The 26,937-nt window shown below is 39.3% G+C and overlaps 1 pseudogene; it reads right to left on the bottom strand.

Annotated features, from left to right (window-relative positions):
• Positions 1 to 14,726: 14,726 nt before the first annotated feature.
• On the bottom strand, positions 14,727 to 15,774 carry LOC140622350 (homeobox protein NANOG pseudogene; annotated as a pseudogene).
• Between the last annotated feature and the right edge of the window lie 11,163 nt (positions 15,775 to 26,937).

Below are 26,937 nucleotides of genomic sequence, written 5' to 3'. Positions count from 1 at the left end.
TCTCTCTTTCTCTGTCGCTCTCTGTCTTTCCTGAATAAATAAATTAATTATTAAAAAATAATAAATTAACGGAAGCTCAGATCCATCTTCAATATTATATACAAGATAAAACAACTGGCCTGAAATCCAGATCATCACAACATACATTCAGTATATACTTGTTATCATAATCCTTTCTAAAAAGTTACTGTGGTCCTGATTCCTATATCTTTATCTATCTATCTATCTATCTATCTATCTATCTATCTATCATCTATCTATCCTGCTGTTTATCTATCAATCATTTATTTAATCCCTCTATAATCTAGATGCTAGCTTTCTGTTTTGTCATGTTTCAGGTTTTCCCAGGATGCCAGCGATGCTCCTGTTTATCCATTTTGGTAAAGAAATCACCTCACACTTGGTTAGATTCCCAGACCCTTGACCCACAGAGTTCTACTGATGCCCCTCAGGACTAGAAATCTTTTCTACTTTCCTCAGCCACCGTGATGCATTCGGCCCACCAGTGTTATGCAGAAAATTTAAATACAAGTCTTTAATTTAGCAGATCCACCCACAAGGTTCCAGAAGCTTAAGTCAGCATGAGTCTTTGGGAAAATATCACTCTGGAAAAAATAGTACATGTGAGAAAAATACTGTGAATTTAGAAGCATTTGTTTTACAAACTACAGATGCAGAGTGAAAGAAAATGACATCTCGCTTTGATATTAAGCATTCCTCCATAACACATCCATCTGCAGCATGTTTTGCAGCCACTTACCCGCTAAACCTCACGGCACACAGATCTGCACATGAGGCACAATACAGCTGACCCCGTTTTACAGATGGAGAGAATAGAAACATGGAGAGGCTAGATGAATTTCTCAAAGTTTCAAGCAGTTCTCAGACATCTGGCATTGGACAGGAGTAAACTAAGTCACAGTCACCCTTCACTAAAGCTGAGAAAAGGGAATGGTGTTGGTTCCAGGCTTCCTTTCTTAGGAGGGACTTGTTGGCTGAGAACTGGTTCAAATGGGACATATCTTGAAGCCATTTTTTTTTTTGTGGGGCAAACCTTAGTCTAAAGTAGATTGCATGTTTCTTTTGGGTAGGTTTGGTGGAAGGCAGGACAGCAGTTTTATCATGGAGGGAGCCCTGAAATGAAAAATGCAAGACTCAGCTTTTGGTCACAATTCTGTCCCCTAAGGCAAGTTTCTTGATTATTTCTCTGTGCTTCAGTGACCTCATCTTTAAAATCAAGGGATGAACAGGATCAGTGGTTCTCAAAGCATGATTCTTAAAGGCAGCAGACTCAGCATCACCTAGGAACTTGTTAGAAATGCGGATTCTCAGGCCTCGCTCTTTACCAACTAAATCAGAAATGCTAGGGATGGAGCCTGAAATCTAGATTTTGAAGGAGATTCTGGTGCATGCTAAAATTGGAGGACTACTGGAACAAAACTTCTCTAAAGGCCTTCCATCGCTAAGATCCTGAATCTATCAGGTTATTGAAATGATGAATTGCATTTTTCAGATAATTTTAAGACTATTTTGGGCTCGGGGCATCTGGGTAACTCAGTTGGTTAAGCATCTGCCTTCAACTCAGGTCATGATCTCAGGGTCCCAGGATGGAGCCCCATGTCAGGCTCCCTGCTCAGTAGGGAGTCTGCTTATCTCTCTCCCTCTCCCCTCCCCCCCCCCGATTGTGCTGTCTCCCTCTCAGTCTCTCTTAAATAAATAAGTAAAATCTTTTAAAAAAGAAAAAGTTATTTTGGGCTTTTCAAAACACATATTAGTTAATTTTCAAGTTCTGTGAAGAAAGTAAGTGTTAATATTCTCTACTTTAATGGCACAGAAATCGAGGTACAAGCTTCCTGAATCTATAGGAATGAAGATGTGAATGAGTATAGTGTAATATCTCTCTTCCCACCCAAATAAAATGCACTTATCGTTTCTTTTTGCAACTCAAGTTTTGGAACCACAGTCAACAAAAATAGAGAATGAGCAGACGTAGAACCCAGGGCTATTCTCCCATTTACTTAATGACCTTAGCAAGATGGTCCTATTGTACCTTGCCATCCCCAGGCAAACCTAGCAACATATTAGTTGCTGATTTCTACCTCTCTAGAATAATAGGAATATACATGAAATAATATAAGTCAAAGTTTTTATGGTTCCTCAGAAGCAAGCTATAATTTAGAAACATCTCACATGCACAGGTTTTGCAATGAGATGCCTTATCATGGCCTTTGAAATTTCTTCTTTTCTTTGAGAATATATCCTGACATGTGGTAGGTGAGAAGCAGATGCTTATTGAATTACATTGGCCTATGCAGATTTCTGTGAGATATAAAAAGAACAGTGGTCCATTCTATATGTAACTAATGGAACATGGCAAGTTGAACTGTGAACAGGTTAACCAGATCTGAGGATACTCTAAACCTGTCAAAGAAGGAACAATAAAAGAAGTAGCAGACATTTAATCCAGAGAACAAATGATACTGGTGGAAAAAGAATGGGCATATTCAAACAGCAGAAGAGTAGACAATCTTCCATCTAGAACATGAAACAATGGATACAAATACCAGGAGGGAAGAGGTTTGACTATTTTCAGCAATTATGAGTTCATAGTCACTGACATTTGTGCAGACTGAGCAGACTAGAGATTGATACAGGAGAAGTGATTTAAAATGTTAGAAAGGTAAAAAAAAATGTTAGAAAGGTAGTGCTGGCAGTTGAGTTGGAGGAGAGGAGAATCTGAGAGCTTGGGGTTATATGCTGGTTATACTTGGCCTTCTGTTATTATGCCCAACTCATTCTCTTCATTCTCTGCCCTATTCTGAGCCCTGGAAAATTGATATCCCAGACTTTATGATATGGGCGTAGTTGCCTTTTGACTTCAGATTGGGCTGCAAAGTGGAAAATACAGGTAAAAATTTGAAGAGTGAGAAAAGACAGTACATCGTGTATTTATTCCAACCCTACCACCGCCCCACCTACATGCATAAGCGTCGGACATGGGCAGGTCTTACTCTTCGACTCCAAATCTGGTCAGATCCTTAGAACATCATTCATTCCCTGTGCTCCTTCTGGTATGGGTGGTAACTCCTTCAAACATTGCTAATCCTGAGCTGCTTGATCCCTTGCTGGTCCTTCCAAAATTGTCCACATCTATACAAACAGTCCATTCAGTCTACTCTATTCAGTTATCATGTGGGATGCCATCTCATGAGCTGGTTGGTTGCCTCGGAGGGTTCTAAACCTTTAACCTGTATCAGAATCATGTAGAGGGCTTGTTAAACAGCAGATTACTGGACCTCACTGCTAAAATTTCTAACTCAGTGGCTCTGGGATGGGGCCTGAAAATGTTCATCCCTCATAAGTTCCCAGACAATGGTGTTGCTGGTCTGGGAACTATGTTTTGGGGAAAACTGCCTGATAGTCATTCCCAAATCTGGCCACAAATAAGAATTACTTCTTGAACTACATAAAAATGTAGATTCTGGAAATCCCCTCTGGATCTCCTGAAACAGAACCTGGAAGTTTAGAGTCCTGGAATGTGTATTTCCTAAGTTTTCTCAGATGAACATGATGAAGTTGGATTATCTCTCCAAGATGCTTTCAAACTCTGAGATAATGAGAAAGTGCTTACTCTCCGACCTTTTACTTGAGAATCATGAGAAGGCTCTGACCCTACCTGAGAAATGAACAGGAAACTTGTTCCTCCTCTTCCTCCAAGATCTAGGTCAGCAGCTTCAACTTTGGAGAGCAGTGGCTTCTCTGAATACCTTCAGGAGGCGTGATCACATCATTCTCCTTTGTTTCACATCAGTACCTGGCACATGACTTTCGAATGAGTGCACCCATCACACTGCATTTGCCCTGTTGACTCTAAGAGCTGTCTCCCAGGGAAGATGGTGAGCTCCTGGAAGACAGGGGTTGGATCTTACCAGGTTTGAATGGTCAACACTTAGCCCTTAGCACATCTTTGTATCATCAGAAGAGCTGGCCTGGCCCAGAGTAAGTGCTAGGGGTGGGGGAGGGAGGGAAGATTGCTGAATAAATGAAGGAAACAATGGAATGAATGAATAGATGTTGTTTTTCCTATTACACCAACACAACATAATGAGAAACCTTTATTTTGCCCTCAGAGGCTGATTTTAGCAAGTAACTTCGCTAGTGCAGAGGGACTTGAAGGAGTTGGATGGCCTCATAGATCTTTTCTGTCTCTTAACTTCTTGGTTCAACAAGTAATTGAAAGGAATCAATCTCCCCCTGACTGACAGTTTTGACAGCTGCTGTTCTCGGGATGTCAGTGGGGAATCTGTTATTCTCCTCGCCAACTAAAAACTGAACAGAGACATATGCACTGTCAGTTTCACTCCTCTGATCTCACTCGGGGTGCCCGGCTCCCCCACTCCTGCCCTTTGGTATTCTTTCTTCCCCTTATGTCGGTGAAGTGCCTTTACACTCGGAGCAAATCTGAAGCTCCTCCGCCTCAAGCTAGAGACTGGATTAGAGCTCATCTTCTCTGGGTATTATTACAGTGGAGTCTCCAGCTCTGCAATGAATAGGGCATCATAAATGTAAAGCTGTTCAAATAATAAATGCATCTTTTCTCTGTGCTTAGCCAAGGGAAGTGGATATTAAAATGAATAAGAGTAATGATAAAAAGGGAGCCAGCAGCATGGATATAATTAAACTGAAGAGCTCTCTCTCTCTCTCTCTCTCTCTCTCTCTCTCACACACACACACACACACACACACACACCCCAAAGCTCTGAACATTGACTTCCTCTGGGGCACACCCCAGTACACCCAGACCTCGCCTCAGAGAGGTATGCACCACCCGTCATCCTAATGTAAAGCAAACACCTACACGCACCCTTCTGTCTATAATCGGGAAATAAATTTGACTTCCTGAGTCAAAAACTCTTTCAGCCCCTGGAAGAAAAACAACAACAACTATTTTTCTTATCCTCAGTATTCAAGACACCAACATGCAATTCCTTCAATGATAGGATGACTGGTACTAAAAGATGAGGGCCTGATGCAGAGGTATTTGATTTGTATTCACTGTTATAAATGCATTTCATCTGTGCCAGTAAAAGCAGCCAACAACATAGTAGGGACATTTGGACCCTCAGAGCTGCTCCACAGATTCCCCTGGGGGGCCCTTCTCTAGGAAATTCACTGGGAAGTGTAAACTCTGTGCAGGCTTAGGCACCCTGGGTGGGGCTGCTACTATCTCCACTTTCTCCCCTGGAGCCATTTAAATCCTACAAAGAACCAGTCACGCAGACTAGGTTACACCTACCTTCCTGTCTCAAGAGCTCTGGGTCCAAATCACCCCTAGGATGAAAATTAGGAAGTATTTCCTCATTACCTTTGGTAAGATGATCCTGTGAGAACACAGATTCCAGTTATTTTTCATTTGGAAACCTCATACATCCGCATAACCTTTTTCCTCCAAAGAAGTTATTTACTTCTCAAAGCTCTTTCCTAAGATTCTTTTCCTTTAAGCAAACAACATATCCACCAGAAAATTAACATGTGTAAAATGTGTATGGCTTGCTTTCCCTCAGGAGCTTCTCTTGCTCTTTATTTTGCTTTCCTATGCTTTCAAGATCCAGGAGACCCACATATCTTCCATCTAGAGAAGCACGGGGAGAAGCCCACACATTTCCAGGGACCTCTGGGAGAGTCGATCTCTGTTTCCAACTGGTTTCTTTCATGGCCCTTCTCCACCTGGCACAAAATGCCGCTGAGGTGGAGCCTGGCTTGGTAAGGATTTTCCCTTCTGTTCGTTCAGTAATCATGGTCAACTGCTTGGTCTTCAAGCTGCTAGCTTCATAGAAAAGAAGGTCCTTCAGAAAAAGAGTTTAAAGACCCTCACTATAATGCCCCATTTGACAGTTGGCAGAGTCAACAAGCAGAGAGAAGAGATTTGTCTGATATCATTAAAAAAGCTCAAGTCCCATTACGTTGCTTTTGTTAGTTTTCTCGTTTGTGTCATGTCTGGGTTACACTCTCAATGACTGATGATTATCAAGGTGATTGTTGTCTTTAGTAGCATGGATAAACAAGAATTAAACAAGTACATTTTTGCACACACGATTCGTATACATGTGTGATGCACACAAGATGATCCTCAAAAACATGTTGCCCTAACGTTTAATTAATTTTATATTATGACTTATTTCATTCTGGAGGGCAAAATAAATAGAAATCCTAGACTTGGAATCTTGAGTCCAGGGTTTTGCTCCAGCATTCCTATTTAATTTTACTGTATGACTGTAGGCAAGTCACTGAACTTCAATGAGCTTCAATGTCTGCATCTGTGAAATGATAGCAGATGTACCAACCTAGGGATATATCTATATAGAGAAAGAAGAGAAATTTTATACCACATTTCTCCAAGAGTCCTTCAGGTTCTACCACTCAGTAAAATCTGATCTAAGTCTCTAAATATGCATATCTTTATATATGAAATACCTAGATTATTTAGCATAAAGGCAAAAGGTAGGCATACAGAAAGAACAGTAGAAGTTCCAGGGAGTTCCTTCCTTGTTTGACAGAGATGTGTATTTGTTGAGAACATAGATAGGATGATGGAAGCAGAAAGAAGCCAATGTTAATGTGAATCTTCTCTTCTTAGGACTTCTGCTTCACCCTTCCTATACTCTGAATCTGGTTTGCTTTAGAGGCAAAGAGCCCCTTTGTGTTCCTCATCAAAACACAGTTACAGTCCTAGAAAGCCTTATTCTTATAAGGTCTAGCAATAACTTTATAAACTCTGAATTTAAACCTTATAGACTCTTAATTTAAACCAAATTAATTCATTTATTTTAATAGTGATTTTAGATAAATGACTTATTGACGTTTTTAGTAAAGGAAAAAACATAGAAGAGAAAGCCTAGTAAAGACTTATATCTGCACACTGACTTGTAGTTTTGCAGTAATGCAAAATATTTTTAATAGAAAACCATTACACTACATTGAAAAGGTAGAAGCTATTACCAAAAATGATTATTTCTTAATGAACATCACATAAACGCAACAAATAAAATTTGTCTTTGTTTCTGGCTTCAGATACAAGCATGCACCAATAAGCTGAGAGCTCTTGGGAACAAGTTTGACAGTGGCATAAATAAGTTTGCTTAGAAGTTGCCACAGTTTCACACTTGGTGACACACACACACCTCAAACCATCGAGACATGGGGGCAAAAGTACAGGGCATACTAGGAGAATTTTTATCACCAGGCCACAGTAAGGATAAATACACTAAATTACCCAGGAGTGCTCTTCACCTCCGGCATAAGTCACCTTTCCAGTATAAGAGATACATGTTGTTGGGAAGTGTCCTTTATGCAGAAGGGTGTGGCGTCATAGTCTACTTCTGCACTACTTTTTCTCTTCCCCAGCCATAATCCCTTATGCAAACAGGCACATTCTGGTTTGGTGTAGGGGGCAATGGAAGTCAGCATCCTGTATTTTGGGACCCAGTTACCATAGATTACATATTTACTATGTGACTAGCCTGAAAATTATTTAGATAATAACAGAGCACAATTAATTACACAGAGGTATTTTAATCAACCAGGAGTCAGCATGTGTGGTCGAAAGACAATCTATTTGCTTAATGACCTTGAGGAGGTTTCTTCCTTCTTTAGGGTCTCACAGGGATTGAACTGGATCAGGAGGACTGAACATTTTTTTTTTTATTGGTGTTCAATTTGCCAACATACAGAATAACACCCAGTGCTCATCCCGTCAAGTGCCCACCTCAGTGCCCGCCACCCAGTTACCCCCATCCCCCGCCCTCCTCCCCTTCCACCACCCCTAGTAGGAGTACTGAACATTTAAATCCCCTGGGGACCTCAGGAAACTAATGATGCCCCAGTCCTGCCACCACACCCCCAGCAAATCAGAATCTGTGATGGTGGGGTCTGGCCACTGGTGTTTTTTGAAACTCCCCAGGGATTCCAATGTGTAGCCAAAGCTGAGAGGTACAAACTTTCTTTGCAATGCAAGCAGCGGAAGGCATCAATGACAGGTGAGAATCGACTTGGAGAGTTAAAGTTTGAACTCTCGCACGTAAAAGAGAAAGGTATTTGGAAGTGGACATATATTTGTTGGGCCTACTAATGGGGAGCATGTCCCACAAACTTGCAACTGGTCAGATGGTGAGTTGAAAACCTAAAAAACTGGAGTGCCTGGGTGTCTCAGTCAGTTAAGCACCCAACTCTTGATTTCAGCTCAGGTCACGATCCCAGGATTGTAAGATGAAGCTCTGTGTCCGGCTCTATGCTCAGAGTGGAGTCTGCTGGAGATTTTCTCCTTCTGCTTCTCCCTCCTGCTGTCAATCTCTCTCTCTCTCTCTCTCTCTCTCTCAAAAATAATAAATAAATAAATCTTTGAAAACTCAAAAACTAAAGTCTCACAAGATCACTTAATGTATTTGAGGAAAACCGAAATTGCTGCTTCCCATGGTAGTATTCAGATCCTAAAGTTCTTTTAGATTTTCTTGAGTGAAGTTGCTTGAGAAAGAATACACCACCCAGCAAAATAGCACCCCAAAAGTGCTATTGCCTCATTCTGGCAAGGAAAACTGTATTTTCCCTTAGGCCTTGCTTCGTAGGCTGGAGTTGCCATGGGAAGCAAGGCTTTATTGGGATGCCAGAACAAACAGACTCTGAAACCACCCTAGCACAACGTATAGAGCTGCCTATAAATCAAAGAAAGCCCTAGAGTCAAAGCCACTTAGACACACACACACACACACACACACACACACACGCACATACTCCCAGAAAAATATTACAAAGGAGAAGGTGTGTCAGGGAAATCCAACTAAAATTACTGCACGTAAGTAATAATAACCGAAATTTATGTGTCCCTTTCATCCACAGTTCTCAAAAGACACAGAATGTGCTAATATCACTTGTCTTTTGAAAGTTTTCCAACGTTCTGAGGGATAAAAGAGGAAGGATTCTGCATATAAAATCAGGCAGGTAGAAGTGCCTGTGAGGGGTCATCTACTCCATTCTTCTGGCGTAAGGCACAGTTACAACGAAACCAAGTCATTTCTCTCCTTCCCATTGGCAAAGTCCGTTCTACACCATTCCAGAGTGTCATCTTCCATCCACTCTATTTTTCTCCAGGGGACTTCCTACTAGTAATCAGGCTGCCGGGATGAAATTTTAAAGTAATCTCTCCTAACACAACACTCGTGTCCCAGGGTGCACTTTAAGCAAGGTAACTACTAGCAAGCTGGCCACCTCTTTTCTCCATTCTTCCCACTTACATGGTTTCCTTTCTTTATCATGAAGGCTCATTATCCCACTAAAGAGTGAACGCCTTTGACTCTGGGGAAGAGTACCTTTTTCTCCTTAGAAAACTGGTAATATGCACATAACCTTGATATTTCTAGAAAATATTTCTATACCTTCACCATAGTTCTGACACTAGTGCTTAAGCCCGCCCACATGATTCTGATCTACCATATATAGAAATGTGGGATAGCTGGTCCCTATCCCCAGCTAGAAGGAGCTTGGTAGATATTGGTTCCTCCCACTTCTTCCCCTCAGGCAGTTCACTTTTTTATTTAAATAATGCTAAATTGAAATGCAAGATTAAATTTGGAGTCCTTACAAGGAAAGTTTTCAAAAAGAATCCCACTTTTCCATTTAACGAGGGATTATGTTGCTGTTTAAAAGATGAGTACTTGGGATCCCTCGGTGGCTCAGCGGTTTAGCGTCTGCCTTTGACCCAGGGCGTGATCCTGGAGCCTCGGGATCGAATCCCACGTGGGGCTCCCTGCATGGAGCCTGCTTCTCCCTCTGCCTGTGTCTCTGCCTCTCTCTCTCTCTCTCTCTCTCTCTCTGTCTCTGTCTCTCATGAATAAATAAAATCTCTCAAAAAAATAAAAGATGAGGACTTTTGCAGGAAGGAGATCTCCCCACATTGAAGAGTCTGCTTAGATGGTCTTGTACTCACACATTTGTCCCACTTGCCCCCAGGTGCTGCAAAAGCCACCCCCACCTAAAAAGTACAGATTCAGTCCTCCTCAGAGCTCTGGGATTGGGCCTGACTCTAGCCATGTGGTTGATTTAGATGTAGTTAAATACCCTGGAGTATTACCTCAAAGGAAATTCATTGCCAGCCTAACCCTGACATCGTGCCCTTGTGTTAACAACTTGCCTTTTGTCTCATTCCTGACACCCAGTCAGCACCATAACCTGAGACCCTGTCAGGCCTCATGCTTGATCTACATTCTTTGCAAATCTTTTTTTTTTTTTTTTTAATTTATGATAGTTACAGAGAGGGAGAGAGGGAGGCAGAGACACAGGCAGAGGGAGAAGCAGGCTCCATGCACCGGGAGCCTGATGTGGGATTCGATCCCGGGTCTCCGGGATCACGCCCTGAGCCAAAGGCAGGCTCCAAACCGCTGCGCCACCCAGGGATCCCTCTTTGCAAATCTCTTAGCATATCAACCTCCCTAAGATTGTATGTTTTTTGCCATCTCCTAAATTCAATGCCTTCTAAATGATGTGAGGACCATATAGGGCTAGTGATCATGGAAGAAGTGGATGGATGGGAAGCAAACTTGGAATAATTCCTGAGTCTTACTGTAGACTCTTGCATATGCCTTTATTCTGTTCTCATTATGCCTGGCTCTTGACTGTCTATCAGTCAACATAAAGCTTAATCACAATGTAAACTCTTAGGACCAGTGTGCTTTTAAAAACAAAAACAAAAACAAAAACAAAAACAAAAAAAACCTCTATTCCTTCCTTATATTATCCATGATTAAACTTGTGTCTCCTTTCCCTCCTTATTCTATCTCAATTTCTCCAACTCAAAAATAGAGGCATCTATGCTGTCAAGAAGGTACCCTACACTACTTGTCTGAATGAGTTCTAATTTCTCTATTCATTGGCAGAGAGCATTCAGGCAAGTTACTTAACCTCTCTGAGCTTCCCATTTACTCTTGGCATTTTTTTTACTTGGATCAAATGAGTTGTGAAAGCAATAAATACTATAAATATATGGGCTGTTTTTTCCTTTCCCCTTAATGTTATGAGAACAGAGTGGTAATGCATATAAAATCTTCTTAAATATTTCCTCAGAAAAAATTTGGAGCAAGTTGGTGGTGTGGGGGTTCTTTCCTGTCCAGTCCTGCTTGGGTTTGTTTTGGTCATAGTCTCTAAACCACATTTTGACTAAGGGTTGGTACCTGCATTTCTTTCTCTACTGTGTCTTTCTCAGGTCTTTGACCCTGGCACTTTAACTAAAACAAAACTTCAAAGAGGTCATAAGCTAGTGGGAGAACTTCAAAGTCTTCCTACAGGGTCAATTAGCACCTATAAAATTTATCTCTGTTGTCACTAATGACTATTAAACTAAAGTAGGGGCTAATGGGCACTGATAACCACCACCTCCCAGGATTGTCGTTTTTAGTAGAGAATAACCCTTAACTCTACATTGACTCTCTCATGTATGATTGGCTTAAGATCCATTAACTATTTTAGGTTTGAGGTTTTTTTTTCACCATTCTTTCAAATAAGGAAAGAATCATGTTTATCTGTGTACCTGTGTACCTGGAAACAAGCATAGCTTAGCATAGCTTGCTTGGCCCTTAAAATAAGTGATCAAGACTTCCTGATGAAACAATAACCAATCTCCCAGATGTATGTGAGGTCCAAAAATCAAGTGGGCCCATGAACACCAGGCACGCTGTCTAGGTCACAGGGCAAGACAGATCAAATCTTACCTCTGCCATTTTGTATTCTCTTAGATCTTGGCCAATTGGCCCTTTATAAGATGGGGCTAACGAAAATACCAGGAACTGTGGTGAGTGAAAAGGATGAATACAAAATATTCATGGGTCACTAGCATTTGGTGACCCTGTGAATGAATTTTTTTATTAACAAAAGCAGATGATATTTAAAGCCAATGGTAAAAATTTCTTAAAGTTTGAATTGCTATTATGTTTAAGGGACTTTTCTTATATGAATCTCTTTCTCAAATTATCATGCAAGTATAAGTATATATTTCTATATAACATAGATAAAATGATTCAATATGCAGATTTTTGCTTTGGTCCTTATTTATATCTTCTGATTATAAAATTAGCACATTCTAAATCTGTTTGGGGAGAACCAAAAAATATAAAGGAACAGAAAAAAAAAAAAAACAACAACTCCACCTATATACAATTACCCAGACATCTGTTATTTTGTCACTTTCTCTTTTAAACAATTTTTACCATCAGGAATACTACTGAAATAAAAATAAAAACAAGTGTTTTGGATATATATAAAATTTCTGATAAATACAAGAAAATTACTGGTTATTTTAATTATAAATATTTGGCCCTTTTTTATTATCATTTCTATTTTCTTTTGATTCTTCAATCTCTTCAGAGCAGGATTCTCACCCCTGACTCCACATTAGATTTGCCTGGGGAGCTCTAGCAATAGACTGACTAGAACGCCAGACTTCATCCCTGACTAATTACAAGAGTAGTTGGCATAAGGGTGGGCACTTGCATTTTTAAAATATCTTCAGGTCAGGCTAATTTACGACTTCGTTAGGGAAGCCCTGCTTCAGAAGGAATGAATCCTTCACAAAGGGAACCCATCTTTCCTATCTGAAATCAGTGGTGCCAAACCTTCCTTCCAGAGCTGCTGCATGGCCAAACCAATCTCTCCTTAGGGTCAAAACTTCTGCAAAAGTCATCAGCACTATAATCCTTGGCTCCTTTGCTGGGCTTCTCTATACCCTGTCTTCTTTATCAGTATTCTTTGAAAGGTCGCAGATTATCACCTATCAGGATATTCTATGATTTTTTTAAAAAATCAGTTTTCAAATTCTTTCTTCCTTCACAGCATTTTCCTGTCAGGTTCACCACCCCCAATTTAGTTTCTTTATCACTGCCCTCTCCTGATTTACTAGGCAGACTGATTTCATGAAGGAAAAAAAAAAAACAAGTGTTCTGGAAGAAGCCAGTGGTGTTTGAGTCTCAGCCCTATCAGCCACCACATGATGGAAGGACTGAATGAGTAACACACTGTAAGCCCGTGGGAGCCTATATAGTACATTCTAGGAGGAACTTTTTTGTTCACTCCTCCATTTCCCTCTTCTACCTCTCTTTCTGATCCTATCCTAGAGAAGTTGGCTACTTTTATTCACCAGAGTAGAGTGAGAATGTTTCCTAGAGAGAAATTCTTACACCACAGGAAGAAAAGCTGACTGCACTCCTTGTTCACTCTTTTCTAAGAATGAGCCACATCACAAAAGGAAGGCAGGCAAGGGAAAAAAGAGAGTAAAAAAAAAATTTCAGTGTGTGATGGACTATGGTAATTCCTCTATGTCCTCTTCAAGAGAAGGTAGTCTAACTGAATTTTTTTTTAATTTTATTTATGATAGTCACACAGAGAGGGAGAGAGAGAGGCAGAGACACAGGCAGAGGGAGAAGCAGGCTCCATGCACTGGGAGCCCGATGTGGGATTCGATCCTGGGTCTCCAGGATCGCGCCCTGGGCCAAAGGCAGGCGCTAAACCGCTGCGCCACCCAGGGATCCCTAACTGAATTATTTTTAAAGATTTCTTCACAGTTGGATTTTTTGGTTTGGTTGGTTAGTTGATTTGGAGTTTGAGAAAATGTGTAGATGGGCAGAGGCCATTCTCAGGGCAGCCAAACTATATTCCTCTTGTCTCTAAAAAAGAGACTTATTCCAAGTATAACAATCAAAAGAGGTTACTTAGGGCTTACTATATGCTGTTCTAGGTAGGTAAAGCTTAAAATGGCACTCTTAAGGGAGGATGTATTCTCTAGCAAAAGAAAATTACTTGTGTTTTCCATGTATGTGATGTCTTTTTCCACCCCAAATCCTTGCTTATGCTTCTTTTGGAAAGATTTCCTCTTCATAATCTCCTTAACACTGAATTCTAAAAAGAACTTCAAGTCTGAATGGGAATACATTCCTTTTCTAAATGCTCATAACATTGACCCATAGTTCTCTTCTGATCTAATCTCTTTTTTTTTTACTTTCATTTGAGTTCCAATGTCTAATAATGTTTTATAAGTTCTGTTAGACTATAGTATAATCTTCATGATGTGCTTTTATAGCCATGGTTACCACAGTGCCTGGCACATAGCAAGCACTCAATAAATAGTTTTTCAGTGGGTATTTTATTTATTTGTACTTAAACCTATAAACCAACCAGACAAACTGGTACTATTATCATGATACATTAAAATATACAACATCTTTCTACAACTATTAGAATAATGAACAAATTAGCAGCTGCAGTAAAACAACACAAAGGGGCAGAGGAAATCGATGAAGCACATTTAGCTTAAATATTCACTATGACAATTGATGTTATCAACAAGTAAAATCTCACAATCTCAGAAAATATAAATAATCCTTCATCACATGTCTGTGTATTTTTACTTACTATTCTTGAAGTTAGATTCTAAAGCCTAAAGATATCCAAATTAGTATTATATCTAGTTATCTACAGTCAGAAACATCTTTTATCATGCTGTCTGTAGCAGCCATTGCTACTGAAAACTCCTTGATTAGACTCCAATCTTACCTCCTCAATGGACATGATAAGCATAATGAGAAACAAAGTATCAAGGCAGAGATACTGGATCCTAAAATACAGATCCTAGAAGTAATTCGGCCACGGCCCAAATTGAGATTTAATAGTAAACTCATCGTCACACATTTTCAGGTTATAGGTTCAGAATAATTTGAGAATAAATCCATTATTTGCTGGGTACTAAAATACTTAATGAATTATTGTATTATACTATGGCTTTCCCCAGTAGTTTCTCAGATGAACTCCAAATTGCTGACACAATTTTGCTGGAAATTCAGGATGTTGGGCTGCAAGGATCCCTCTTCCCGGTTGTGGAGCTGACTGCTCCAGGCTTGGGGGTACCAGGTCTGACTGTTTCAGGAAAGGTTGCCCCAAGACTGGCTCTTCCCGGTCTTGTTACTCCAATCTGGGTTATTCCAGGTCTGGGTTGTCCATATTGGAAGGTTTCCAGGAGTGTTCCTCAGGTATCCTGGTGCTAGGAATAGAAGCCTGGGTATTCTGTAGTTGCTGAGCTCTTCCGAGTCATACTCTTCTATTCTTTGACCAGTTGTTTTTCTGCCACATCTTACCTTTCATTCTCTGGTCTGAGAAACAGGTCTTAAATTGCTTATGGCTAAGACTCAGAATGTTGGAAAGTTCTTGAATCTGCTGGAGACTAAAGTATTTTATCTCTGAAATCTACCATCGAGGACATATAGCTGGGTCTGAGAGAACATTTTTTTAGAATATTTTATTCATTTATTTGAGAGAGAGATAACACAGGTGAGGGGAGGCTCAGTAGGGGAGAGAAAGGCCGAGCTCAATCTCAGGGCCCCAGGATCATGACCTGAACCAAAGGCATATGCTTACCTAACTGAGGCACCCAGGCGCCCCGAGAGAACACAGTTCTGATCTGTTTCTTGCCCTGGGCCATATCTTCCTTCTTCACCACGCTCTCCTCTACCAAAGTAGACAGTACTCCGGGACTGGTGGAAGAATCAGAGCTGTCTTAAATGAGCAGATCCATGGAAGAAGAAAGAGGAGAGATGGTCCCTCTGTGGGTTGTCTCAGCAGATGACATTTGCAAGGATGCATAATTTTCTTCAGGCCCATAAATCTCAGGCATTGGAGAAGAGTCCCTAGAATTGGGTGTTCAGGGCCAGGCAGGCATTGGGGTAGAGCTGCATCCACATTCATGTTGCCTTGCAAGTTCTCAGTTAACCTTGTCTCTGGATAAATAGTTTTTAATTAATGAATGGATTTATTGCCAGTAGCCCATAGTTGTCATCTTTTTCTCTTTCCCTTTAATGGGGTTTATAAGTATGAGTAAAGTGTAGCTATAGATATTAGCATTTCTCCTGGTAATAATGCATATTATTCTAATTCTTATTATATGATATCGAACATAGCATTTCTTGAAATTTATGAAAACAACACATTCCTCTTAACTTTGGCTAAGCCATGTTGAAAAAAAAATAGAAGAACTTGATCAGAGGATCATGAGACGAAAGCTCTTGATAATCCCTAAAATAGTTGTCTGTCACATTGCTGTATAGATGAAGAATAAATATGCAAAAATACAGCAACTGGGTGGAAAATGAAGTTCCAACTGTCGTCTCTTTTGGTATTTAATACTGCTCAGACATATGACTAGAAACTAGAAATTTCATGGTTGATAATTATATTTAATAATGGTTCTCAAATATGTCTGAGTTCTTTACACTAATTAAACACCTTTCAAAAAAAATCACCTTTCATTCATGGATTAATATCCTGGATTAGAATGGAGGACAGAAGAGCATATACAGGTCCTGTTGCCTGAATTTATCCAGAAATGTCATCCTAATATTGTAATAAGAAACCAGCATTAGTATGCCTGATGGGATAACCACTCGTCAGCTTTTTTTTTCCAGAATGAAGTGGAAAAAATTAAATCATTGAAGAAATGTTAAGCAGAAACAAAAGCAAGAATAAAAAGACATCACTATACTGTTACTCAGTGAATAATACTTTTTAAATGTGGAGACATTTTCTTCTATTTTTCCTTTTATTTTTTCTATTTTTCTTCTATTAATAGAATCTGCAGTCATATTTGTTTAAAGCATCAGGTTTATTGTAAACATCCAGTTTTATATTCTACTTTTGTACTTTGATAGCATGTATTTTTCTATATCAGTATGTATCATTGGAAAAAATGTGTTTTAATGACTGTGCTGTTTTAGAATGTTTGGATATATTATAAAATTACTTATTCAGTTTCTCCACTGTATAGTTTTAAGTTTCTGTCATAAATCATGTCTAAATGAATATCTATCAGATTTGTGTGTACTTCTCTGATTACTTTCTTTAAGTTCTACTTCTGGATGTGAAATTACCAACCGCTATTTCCTTTTCAATTTGGTAAACCCACAAAACTAAAGGAAAGATGATGTTAGCAGTTATCTTTAGCATTGTGATTCTTTACCAGGATTGAGGTTCAGAGCATATGATGAAAAGAATCGCGGTGCACAACCTAAGAGAACTGGTTTCTAACCCTAGATTGACCTCGAGCCCACAGAAGGAGCAGGAATTCTTGATCTGCCTCACCCAGGTGAAGTGTGGGACTCTTCTGAGGTCCTCATTTTAGGACCAATTTGAGCAGGGAATTTCTGAACTTTTTTTTTTATTTTTATTTATTTATGATAGTCACACACAGAGAGAGAGAAAGAGAGAGAGGCAGAGACATAGGCAGAGGGAGAAGCAGGCTCCATGCACCGGGAGCCCGACGTGGGATTCAATCCCGGGTCTCCAGGATCGCGCCCTGGGCCAAAGGCAGGCGCCAAACCGCTGCGCCACCCAGGGATCCCGGGAATTTCTGAACTTAAGTGTGTATCAGCATTATCTGGGGACTTGTTAAACAGAAATTATTGGGCCCTACCCCAAGAGTGCCACATTGAGGAGTGGTTGGAGTCTAAGTATTTGCATTTCTAACAATTCCCAGATGTTGCCGTGATGCTTCTGGTCTGAGGACTACACGTGTGTGTATGTGTGTTTAAGATTTTATTTATTTAATCATGAGAGACAGAGGCAGAGACACAGGCAGAGGAAGAAGCAGGCTCCCTGCAGAGAGCCTGCTGTGGTACTTGATCCCTGGACTGGGATCACTGGTCCGGGATCATGCCCTGAGCCAAAGGCAGATGCTCAGCCACTGAGCCACCCAGGCATCCCAGGACCACACTTTTGAAAACAACTGAACTAGGGCACCTGTTTGGAAGAGCAACTAGGATGCCAAGGATGCAAAGGAAATTGCTTCAATTATTTAAAATAAAATGTAAGATGTAAGAATCAAAGCAAGACCTTTATCTGGAAAAGCACAAAGAAAAGGATCACTACATTCTCTCCCGTTAGCCCAACTCCTGATGATTTCTTAGCAATAATGCTGCATCTCAGAGATGAGGTGCTTCCCTTTAATTTTAGGCCAGATGTGATTCTGTATCCCATCTCTTGGTTCCCCAGAAAATAGCTGAAATAAGATAAAATTGTTCAAAATTGGGGTGCCTGGATGGCTTAGTTCTTAGTTGGTTAAGCATCTGACTCTTGGTTTCAGTCAGGTCATGATCTCAGGGTCCTGAGATCAAGCCTCACGTTGGGCTCTGCACTCAGTGCAAAGTCTACTTGAGATTCTTTCCCTCTTCCCTCCCCCCACTCATACTCTTTCAACTAACTAACTAACTAACTAGCTAATAAATAAATAAATAAATAAATAAATAAATAAATAAATAAGACCTTTAAAAAAAAAACAAAATAATTGTTCAAAATTACCAATACCAAAGGCCAATTGGGAGGGGGAAAAAAAAAACAGGGAAAAAAAGTCTAGCTTATATAGTACAAATATCTGACAATTTTATTAGTAAATGGGCTTCAAAAAATTGAAGCCCTGAGCTATTGCACACCAGTCTCCCAAAATGGCTGTATCACAGCTGTGGGTCTTCGGCAACTTCCTAGGCCTTTTGCCTGGTTCCTTCCTTTCCAGACAGAGCCCCATCCCTCCGTATGGCTGGAACCATGTCCCTGTTCACCTAGCATATGCTATCTTCTGGTCACTATGTGACTAAAGCTACTTAAGGGTAGCCTACTTGGCTTAGCTTGAGGTAAAGACCTGTGTCTCTAGCAACTAGTGGGATTTGGTAGTTGATAACAAGCTGACTCAGCCTAACTCACCAATACCTAGGCCCTTTTCACTATATCTATCTAGTTAGGCAAAGCCCAATAATACTTTAGTCACAGCGCTATTCTAGCATATGTGTAACAAGAATTGTATACCTATAGTAATTAGGCTGTGGGACAGCAGAATAACTGTTGTCCTGTCACTAAGTGAGTATGAAGCTGTGCACAATTAGACTGACTAAAGGAAAAGGGGATTGTCAATCAGTTTCCATACTTGCAGGGGGTTATAATTAGGTCTTTTGGGTATGACCCAAAAGGATGAATCTAGGGCCCATGCATAAACACTACTGGGAAAAGATGGAAGAAATAATACTTACTAGGCACTTATTGTATTTTGTGATCATAGCATATAGTTTCTGAGAGATAAAGTTGTCAAAAATAAAGTAGGCTACTTTAAAAGACATTGGGTTACACATTACTGGAGGCATTCAAACCAGATTCATGTTCAAGTTCTACTTCCAATCATCCTTCAGGCTACTCTCATTCTCTAGATCTTGGTTTTGAGTGATCCTGATTTAATTATGTTATATTTCCTAACTCATCTTCCTGCTTCTACTCTCTAGCCCTTATAATCCATTGCAGTTAGGACAGCCATTTAAAAATGTGACTAAGATGTACCTGGCTGGATTGTTCAGTAGAGTGTGTGACCCTTGATCTCAGGGTTATGAGTTCAAGCCCCACACTGTGCTTGAAGCTTATTTTAAAAAAAATAAAAATATGAACAATACCATACCTCTGCTTAAAACACTTCAATGACATTCAAATATACTTGGAATAAAAACTAAACTCCTTAAGATGCTCTAAATGGCCTGGCTGATTCCACCTCTCTGCTCTCTTTCTTCTACTCTCTTCCACGTTCATTATGCTGTTGATGTTAGGCCTTCTTTTTGATTTCTGACCAGGCCATACTCATGCCTTTCTCAGCCCCTTTGCATGTGCCAAGTCTTCTCAGTGATGTTCTTCCCCAGAACAATGTCAGTTCCATTTCATCATTCCAATCTCCAGCAAAATGTTTTCTCTTCAGAGAAATTCATCTCAACCACTGTCTCTAAAATCTAAATGTCTCTATTTGCAACCGCCAGTTTTAAACCCATTTTCCCACTGTATTTTGTCCATGGCCCCTATTATCACTTTATTTATTGGGTTACTTGTTACTACCTTTTTATTTTCCCCCATGGGAATGTGTGGTCCATGACAGGAGAATCCTTGCCTATTTTATTCACAACAGCATCCCTTGCACCTAAAGTACTGTCCAGATGGGGAAAAAAAGGAGGAGAGGGGTGGACAGAAAGAAGAAAGGGAGGGAGGGAAGTAGAGACAAAGAGGAGTTAAAAGATTTTTAATTACCTGCCTTAAGCATTTCAGTAGCCACTACATGTTTACCAACTACTGTACGTTTTCGTTTTAAAGGGTTTTTTTGTGGATTTTAAAGACCAATAAACTTATACATAATCCAATTCAGATCCCTTCTCCTCCAACCAAATTGTTTTATTCAATCACTCTGTTATAGAGATGGAGAAAAGTGAAAGCCCGTGAGGTTGACTTGCCCAAGGTCATGTGGCAGTACTGAGACAAGTTCTTTCCACTGCATCACCCTGGAATTTCTTAAACACTCCAACCAGACTTACACCTTTTCTCTAAAGAAAGCAAGAGAGAGTTCAGAGTCCTTATTTTTAAACCTGCATTAAATGGAAACCTTTGGAAGAGCAGGTGGTGGTAATGTTATGAATCTGGCTTAGCAAGGGAACACTGAGGTCATGATATTTTTCACATTTAGTAACTTCAAAAATATAGGGATGATGTAAACTTCCTAAGACTTGTTGCCAACCTAGTGATACTGGTAACTTTGGGCAGGAGGTTGTATCATTGGTCAGGGCAAAAACATGCATGGCCAATGAGCTCTCTCCCATCAAGAGAGATGCTCTGGTAATGCTTTCAGATGGCTGTCTTGGATTCACATCCTGCTTACAGTAACACTAGCAAGGTTGCTTAAGTTTCCTATTAGATACAAGACAAAAATATCCTATGATGTGAAGAAGTTGTTAAGACCAAATAGTACCCACTTCATGGAGTTGAAAGATTTAATGAGTGAACACATTTAATAATGTGCTTTGCACATACTCTGGCACTTAGTAAGTACTCATTGAATGTCACTTTTTGAAATAAAAAAAAAAAACAGATTGAAATGAGAGCGAATTTGAATGTTTGATTTTCTGAGTGACATTGGGTCACTCATAATTTAGGCTATTTTGAATTCTGCTTTTGCTTTAAGCAACTCATCCTCAATGGAAGAACCACACAATCATAGGTCAGAACTTAAAGGGACATTCATAGTGATCACCTGGTTACAAATCAGGTAACTGAAGCAAAATACCACCACCACCACCAGTGACAGAGAGACTTAATCCAGGGTAGTAAAAGACTGCAATTCAAACCCAGATCATTTTTTTCCCCAATCTATTGCTTTCTTCTGTGCCCCAGACAGCAACGTTTATTGCACTTTTCATCTGGCCCTTTTAAATTTTTTTAAAAGATTTATTTATTTATTTCAGAGAAAGAGAGAGAGAGAGAGAGCAAGCATGAGTAGGGGGAGGGGCAGAGGGAAAGGGAGACAAACAAACTCCCAGCTGAGCGAGTAGTTCAAGCATGTGGGGCTCTCATTCCATTCTCTGAGAACATGACCTGAGAAGAAATCCAGAGTCCAGGGCTTAACCAGCTCAGCCATCCAGGAGCCCCTGGCCCAGTTTTAAAACTCCCTTCTACATTAAATACTTTGAAGTCCCTGAGGATGAGATATATAGCTCTGCCTTTAAGCCAGAGGCCCCCAGTAGGTTTGCATTCATTCTACCTGTCCTACTGGCAGATCTCATGACCACACTCTAGACATTTCATCACATGGGAGATCAAAACCACAGATCATATCCAAAGATACTTTCAGACATAAAATTCTGTGATTCTGTATTCCTTATGATGATTCCAACCCAGTTGATTCTTGAATGGTTTCCAAATATACTGTTTAAGATGGAAGGGAAATAGGTAAAATGGTTATATCTAAACTGATTATTTAAATGGCCCTTAAAAAGATAAGTATCAGTGATTTAGAATTCTATACAATATTTTGTTCCCAAGAAAAAAGGGTAAATGATGAGTGTCTGGAAAGGACAGAGAATTTTAACCTTACATGTGTTCTAATAATAGTTCTCTTGCTAAAATACCCCAAATTTGGTGGAGCTAACATTTTTCATTCATTAAGAATGATTCTTAGCTTAATTCTAATTGGTAGCCTGTGGTTCATTGTTTTATAAACAAACTCCCATGGATTTGTAATCAGTGCTAAGAAAACTAAAAATCATTTTGCTTGACTTTACTCCAGCAATATGCCCTAATAGTTTTTTAAAATATTTTTATATAAATTAACTAATTTTTACTACTAATTTACATAGAAACCACAAGGTGTTTTAGCTCCATTTGACTGACTTTCAGTTAGCATTTAAGCTTTAAAAGGAAAGTTAAACAATTCATTTCTGTTCTGATGGAGATGGACAAAGTTAATGCTCACCTTGTAGCTTTTAGTGATATTTGCCTGCATTCTCAGCAATGTATCAGATCAAGGGTATAAAAAGAGTGCAATAGGTGAATGAAAATCCTGGATTTGAGTCCTGGCTCTTGTGCTTTGCACATTCTCTGATTCTGAGATAGGTTACTTCCTGCTTCTGAGTTCAGTGTCTTCATGTGTAAAATGAGGGTGGAATCTACTAGATAATTCAACTCCCTCTCCTGATAAGCATCTGTCGATAAACACTAAAAAGTTTAGGAAATGGCACAATTAAATTCCTTCTACAATCCCATGTGCTGAGGAATGACTTAGCAGCAGAAAATAGCCATGTTCCCTCTCAATGTGGGTTTAGTTTCTTCCAACTCCAAGCAGCTGGACGACAAATAAGCAGATGTATTTGTGCTACTGCAGAAGAAAATACCAAGCCGCCTGTACTCCTCAGTGTCGTGCTGAGAGATAATTTAGGACTTTTCACTTCTACATACTAGTAGTCCCAAACCCTTCCAATTTGGTGTGTGTTTGTGCATTACATTTCTTGTGGGGACCCACTTCCTCCCTATAACACACAGCCAATGAGAGTGAAAATCCTCAGCCTCTCTGACCTGAGTCACTACAAGAGTTTTCCTGTCTACGCTTAGCTTCACTCTTCCTCTGTCTATTCTCATCCCTGTCCCAGGTTGACCTCTCTAGAACAAAAATCTGGCCACAACCAAGACCTGCTTAAAAAGTTGGTGGGTCCTGATTGCCCTCAGAATAAAATCTAAACTACTTAGCTTTACTTTCACCCAACCTATCTTTGTAATCTCAGTTTCCTCTCCATTTTTACCCAGACTCCCTATGTTCTACCTCCAGGAAACATATATTCCTCTTGAATACATTACACTATATTTATTAACCATGCTCAAGGCATCATTTAATCATTATCTCATTTAATCAAAGAATATACTTCAAGATAAATGTTATTATCTGTTTTCAAGGAGATTGACTAACTTGCCCAAGGTTCCTCAGTTTTCAGAGGAGTGAGCACGCCTCTGACATAGCTCTGTCTCTCTGTGCTTTTTCTACTTGCCTGTGCTTTCTTCCTGAGACATTTTGCACTTCCACTTCTTTGCACATGCTCTCTCTTCCTTCTGGAATGTTCTTCCCATTTCTCTACTTATTCCTTAGACTCATCTAAAATGTCATATTCTCTGTGAATGTTTTTCATATTCTTCTAATGGAATAAACATTCTCTGTACTCCAGGATTTTTCTTACAGACACACATAGTATTATAAATTATAATAGGAATATTTATGTGCATAGCTTAGACTACTCTGAAAATGTAAGCTCCTGGAGGGCAAGGGCCATGTTAACTCTACACCTGGCACTTAGTACAATGTCTAGAACATAGGAAATATTCATTAAATGAATGGATGAATGAATGAATGAATAAATACATATTTCTATTTTATCTTTATTATTCTCATATCCAAATTTAGATCTGAGAGAGATGTAGCAAAATCAATCTCCAAATACTGCCCAGTACTAGGGGTTGGCACAGAAATAAAACTTACAAAAGAGCATAGCTTAAACTTCAAAAAGAACTAATTTGTACTCAGAAACGTTATCCTACCCATGATAAACTGATTACTCCTAAAATAAACGGCAACCATTTTTTTTGTAAAAGACTTAAAAAAAAAAAGACATTTCTACTGATACCATGGTTAAAAATAGCCATTTTTGTCTAACTGGCTCAAGCATTAGTTGTCTTTCAATCTTTGAGCTAAATTGACTTCCAGTCTTTCTGTGAGGATAGGTAGTGGTGTTTTCTTGCATGAATTCATATTTAGGCAGAGGGTTGGGTGTGTTCCATGGTGAGCACCACATTTTTAGTTTATTACAACATCAATAACAATTACAAAGACACAAGCACATGGCCCAGTTTAAGGCTTTTGTGGAAAGCATTCATGCAGTCACACAGTAAGACTTTTCCAGATTTATTCAGGCATGCCTATTTACCCACTGAAGGAAGAAAACTCTCAGCAATTTAACATGCCAAGTAGATATCATTCGTATGGAAACTGCCAGCTATTTTAGAGAAGGTAAATAAAGGTAAATCAATGCCAGCCAATTGTGTTTCACATTTTTGAGATGGCGTTAATGAAAGAGAAAGCTCTCTTTTGGTAGCATTTGTTACACACACAGAGGCCTGCAGGCCTCTCAGTTCCCCTCCAATGTCACTCCTGTCTAGGCCTTCCCATCTCAGTCTGAGCAAGGAGGGCACAACAGCAACCACCATGTTCCTAACTCTTATCTATGATTTGGGGGCTAAAATAATATTCCAAAACATGAGTTGTATCATGTTACAAGTTTTCATATGAATATAAAATAATTTACCCTCACTGCCTAGAATAATGAAATAAGGCTTTTAAGGACTATTTTACTTCAAACTGACCCTCCTCCCTCCCAATAAACTCCTACAATACTACATTCTTAGAGACACAGCTCAATTATCACTTTCCCAAAGAAGCATTCTAGCTTCAATGCAGATGAAGCCTTTTTTCTGAATAACCCTATTTGTTTGTTTGTTTGTTTGTTTGTTCGTTTGTGTGCTTTGTATTGAGTTCTTGCTTATAAATTGCAAAAGCCCCAAGGTCAAAACCCCATCCTAATGAATGAACAAATGGTTTTTTTGTAGTTAAACATACCTAAAGAAAAATTTAGGTATGGCTGCCTTTTCCTCATAGAAAAGCCTCTGATCTCAAAGTATAATCTCAATAGGAAGATTCGAGTCAGGTTGTGGGGAAATATCATGAAGCTATAAACATTAAGAGACAAGAAATCACGTCATAACAATGGACCACTTTCATGATTCTAAATGTGTTTTCAGAATTCTGCTGGTTCTTGGTGATCTATCCAAAACTAATTTTATAAATTTAGCAAGCTAGCCTTGTAAAGATTTTTTTAAGGACATGAAAAAAAGATGAACTTCTTGGATTGTAAAATTATTAAAAGTGGTTGCTGTTGTTTTTCAAAATGATCCTTTCTCTTCCTATCTCTCAGAGGTCTTTTGGAAGCACAGCATCCTCAGTGTTTCAAGTTACAGTTGAAGAAACAGGTGCAGAGAGATTAGTTCACCCAAGTCCATGGGGGCAGTAAGTGGTAGAGAAACAATATGAAAGTAGGAGTTTGATGTTGGAGTTTGACACTGGACTCATGTTACCATCCCTTGTCTAAGCTACTCTTTCCACTGCCTCCCTCTTTAAAGAGACTATTCATCTGTTTTCTTTGTTCCTCATGGAAGTAATCTAAGAAAGCTTAAGACAGTTCCCAAACTTTTTTTTTATTTTTATTAGAGATTTAATCATTTATTCATGAGAGACACACAGAGAGAGGCAGAGGGAGAAGCAGGCTCCCTGCGGGGACCCGGATGCGGGACTTGATCCCAGGACCCTGGGATCACGACCCAAGCCAAAGGCAGAGGCTCAGCCAGTGAGCCACCCAGGTGCCCCAGCAGTTTCCCAAACTTAAAGTCTGTTTGAGAGCCTATAATCCTGGAATGTATTCTTAGGATTTTATGATATATCTTTCATATTTGTGCGATCTGTCTTATCTAAGATGTATTTTAGTCTAAAATATTTTCCAAGTTGAAATAGCAACTTCCTAATTTTGCAAAATCTCTTTATATTTATTTAATCACCAAGAGGCATTGCATATTTATGAATTATTTAAAAATCATATCACTGATATGGAGTAAAGTAAGGGAAGTCAGGAATTAAGGCTGAGTGAGAATGTTTCCCCTTGACAGCTGTCAGTGGAGCTGGAAGAAGGATTCACACAGTCCAAGACTGAAGCCCAAACGTTGTTTGTCTGAAAGAACAGTCTTACCAACTCTATTTATTGTCTATTGTTTTTCTGTTTCCTAGTCCAATGGTAATTGATTTTATCTTCATTTAATCCTTTCTACTACTTTTTTCAAGTTCATTTTGTTGGTGTCTTTCTAACTTTTTGTCTTTTATGCTTGGTGACTTTCTTTCTTGATTGGTAATGAGAGCGTTAAGAAATAGTCTGCCTTTGAGTATAGTTTTGTCTCTGAATCATAAATAAATTATTATGGTTACTGTCAGGTATGAATAAGTGATGGTATATCTACATGATATTATGCAACACTTAAAACACTTCTAGATGATTTTTATCACAAGCAACAAAAAGTTATAAAGCATGTTATACAGTACTGTACCAATTTTTAATTCACTTTTATGCTTAAAATACACTTCAAGGATATTCACTGGTGTTTATCTCTAAATGGTGGTATTAAGCTGCATTTGTTTTCTTCTTTGTGACTTTATGTTTTCATTTTTAACATGATAGATAGTTATAATTACTTAAATTTTTTCTATTCAATTTTCTGACATGTTTCTAAAAGATGATTAAGATAATAATGAACAAAGGGGTGCCTGGGTGGCTCAATTGATTAAGTGTCCCACTCTTGGTTTTGGCTTAGTTCATGATCTCAGGGTCATGGGATTGAGTTCCACAACAGCCTCCATGCTCAGCAGACAGCTTGCTTGAGATTTTTGTCTCTTCCTCTCCCTCTGTCCCTCCCAATGCTCTAAAC

Source organism: Canis lupus, chromosome 31, assembly GCF_048164855.1.
Source record: "Canis lupus baileyi chromosome 31, mCanLup2.hap1, whole genome shotgun sequence".
Taxonomy (NCBI): Eukaryota; Metazoa; Chordata; class Mammalia; order Carnivora; family Canidae; genus Canis; species Canis lupus.
This window is presented reverse-complemented; position numbering and strand designations above follow the sequence as displayed.